Here is a 3,385-nt window from a genome sequence, read left to right on the forward strand (position 1 = left end):
TGGGGCTTTGGCAGGAAAGATCTTGCCCCAAAATCCCTGGCACTGAGCGTCCTCATGGTAAGAGCAGGATTCAGTACAGTCGTGTTGCAACCCCCCCCTTGCCCTGCAACCCCCCCCTTGCCCTGCAACCCCCCCCTTGCCCTGCTGTCCCTCTCAGCACGATGTGTTTCAGCTGCCTCTGGAGGAGCCCGAGCAGCTGCTGACGCACAGGGCGAGCGGTGTGTCCCGGTGTCACTGCCTGTTCTACCTTTCCCAGACACATCATGTGGAGCCTCAAGGCCAGGAGGGCCTTGGCTGTGGGCAGGCATTGTTTGGGGCTGTGTAGCGAGAAGGTGTGTGCTCAGCTCAAGTTCTTCCAGCCCTTCAAATGGTGCTTTAAAGCAGGGAATGAAAGGAGAGGTGTGGTAAACTGGCTTTACCTACTTGCATGCTGGGCTTGGTGGCAGCAGAAGGGCTGGCAGGACATTGTCACTATGTAGTAACTAGGACAAAACTCCTGACATACCTGACTTCGCTTTCTCCTTTCTTGTTTTTTGCAGGTTTATTTACCAGGGACCCATAATCTCCATTATTTATGTGCAACGAGGGAAGTCAAAGATAAGGGAAGATGATGATACAGAAGATCCCTGGTCTGCAAGATCTCTGGCAATGTGAAATCTTTGGGTGTTACTTTGTTTTGCTGGGAAGAGGTGTTCTGGGGATGTGTGTGGGGTGCCTGCAGGGCCTGCTGAGAGCACAAGCTGGCTGCTCTCTTGCTCATAAGACTTTCAGACAAGATCCAGAGGGCAAAGCTGCCCCTGCCCAGCCCTCCCTGTGTCTCTGCTGCCAGTGACTCAGTAGATGTTCCTAGAGAAAATCTGGTTCCATCAGGAGGTGGGAATCAGCAGCCCAGGAGCAGGTTGTGCTGCCAGGCATCAGCTCTGAGTCCGACTGGGCACAAATTTGGGTTTAAAGCTGCTTCTTTCTCCTCGGGGAAATGGGAGCAACAGGATTGCTGGGTTTGCACTGGGAATGCACTGTGCTGGGAAAAGTGAGTCTCCTGGACCAGGCGTTGCAAGCAGCTCAATAATTTCATAGCCAGGCAGCTTCTGAGTAGGTGGATCCTGCCCAGGCTGTGAGCAGTTGATGTTAGGATAGAGTAGCATGAACAAGCTGGAAAGCCATTTGTCCAGGCAGCTCTGCTGCTGCCACGGGCAGCCCTTCACTGTCCCCAAGCTGGATCTCACTGGTGGGGTTTGTTCTGGTCCTTCTCTACAGTAGGTTGTCTGCTGAACATTCCGTGTGCAAGTGCAACAGGAAGCAGTTCACTGCTCTGATCCATTGAATGCCAAACTTCAGTTCTTAGGAACAATATTTGGGAGAGGAAGAGGTTTGGCTAAATGTCTCCCTGGTTGGATTCAAGCCTCCCACTAAACACTTTTCCCTGCCAGATAACTGTTTCCAGGAAGTGAAAGGCAATGCTGCTGTTTAGGTTTGGTTACATAGGGTACAGCTCAGGTTGGAACCTCAGGCTGAGCAGTTATTACTCTGTTTTCTTGCCTGTATTTAAAGCAACACTAATATTCTGGGGCTGACCCCATGTTGATGGTCTTCAGACTTTGCTCACTGTAAATGCAATGTAAAGCACCACCTCTTCACTGCCCTGCAGGTTCTGAACCATCTCAGACATTTCTCACCAGGCTAAGTCACCCAGCAGCAGTTTGGGGTTGAGCTGCCTGGGTTCTCAGCCCTTACTGGGGCCAGCCAGGACCACAGGCAGAAGAGGGTCCCTCCAACCCTTTCTCCTGGCTGATCCATCACTGGAACTGACTGCTGAACTGGCAGCACCTCCTTGTATCTACTTTGCTGACCTCATAGGATGGAAATGCAGGAAATTCAGGTGTGCTAAGACAGAGCTCCAGCAGGGAAAAGGGGGCAGGGGTTCTTTTTTGTCTTCCATCTATTCCAGGACAGATCAGGCTGTTGCTGCAGGAAGGCCAGGTCCCTCTTAGGAGGACAATGCCAGGAAGCTCCAGACCATGTGTCTGTGACTTGGGACGTTTTGGACAGCCCAAATTCAGCGCCAAGCCCCTGTTCCCACGCTGCTTCTCTTTTGTTTCTAGGGAGGGTTCTGTGGACTGTAACTGGCCCCAGAGCCCTCCTGGGGGTTTTGAGCAGTTTTGGCTGCTCCTGTTTCCCTCTAACTCACAGTGGCTGTGCTGAGGAGCTGCAGGTGTGTTTCTCCCCCAGCTCCCAGGGAGGGTTTGCAGGGGAAACAAGAGCTGAACCCTGTAGTTGATCAGTACAGTGTTAGTGCCCCGGTCACAGGGCCATCCTTCCTCCACCTGACACAGCCTTTGCTCCTGACTGTTATAACTAACCCTGGCTTGAATGGGTGCAGTAAGAGGGCTTTACCCTCCCAGCCCTGCTTGCTTGGATTCCAGGCAGGAAGGAGCTTCCTAGCAGGTTTCCATATGTGGAAACCAAGCCTGAACTGGAGGACGTGGAAGGTGGTGACTGGGTTGCTCACTGGGATCATTGCCAGCACCCTGCTCCTTTCTGGGGACAGGAGCAAACCTGGCAGGCAGGCTCCAGGCAAGCCCTGGGAGGGTCAGCCCTCTTGGTCCACCACTGTTTCATGTCATCTCCAAACCACACGTCTCCACCTCAGCTTTTGTGTTCCAGATGTGTTTTTAAAGCAGCTTGATGTTAGTGAGCTAGACCGTAGTGCCTTACTTAGGATTTAGCAAACACTTCCAAGGGTGAGTCCTAGGGCTGCTAACCTTTGGCCAACGTATGGATGTTTCCTGCATTAGTTTGTCCTTTTAAGAGCATTTCTCCCTGATGATTTTGCTGCTGTTTGTGCTCCCTAGACTCTATGGGAACCTGCCTTGTGTTTACAGCTCCCAGCATCTCTCCTCCCAGTTCTGTGGCCCAGACTATCTAGAACAAGGTGGGAACAGGGAACAGCTCAAACCTGCATGTGCTATGGGATGGAGGATGTTTAGGCTTCTCTTCCCAGGTGGGTCTACTGGGCATCTTCTGCCCAGTTCCTGCAGGCTCAACTTCTCCCTCTGCAGTAAATGTTTTTGACATTAGGATGTGCCTCTGGGAAAACTCAAGCTTAAGAAAGCAGCACTGAGCCTGCAGCTCACTGCCCAGCCCAGGGCCAGGCTGTCTCCATCTCAGTGAAGCTGAACATCCAGGTGCTGGGTGGGCCTTGTCAGTGTTTACAAGAGGGATGTGGGGTGGGTGGGGGGAACAAGCCAAGCCTCAGGAGGATTTGGAAACGTGTTATCTGCACCAGCCTGCAGCAAGGCCAACATTGCTGCCATCGGGCAGGTGTCACGGGGACTTCCTGGCCAGCTTTGGTCCAGGGGGAGCAGAGGTGGCTCTGGCCAGGAGA

This window comes from Chaetura pelagica, unplaced genomic scaffold (genome assembly GCF_000747805.2).
Source record: "Chaetura pelagica isolate M959 unplaced genomic scaffold, ChaPel_1.0 scaffold275, whole genome shotgun sequence".
NCBI lineage: Eukaryota > Metazoa > Chordata > Aves > Apodiformes > Apodidae > Chaetura > Chaetura pelagica.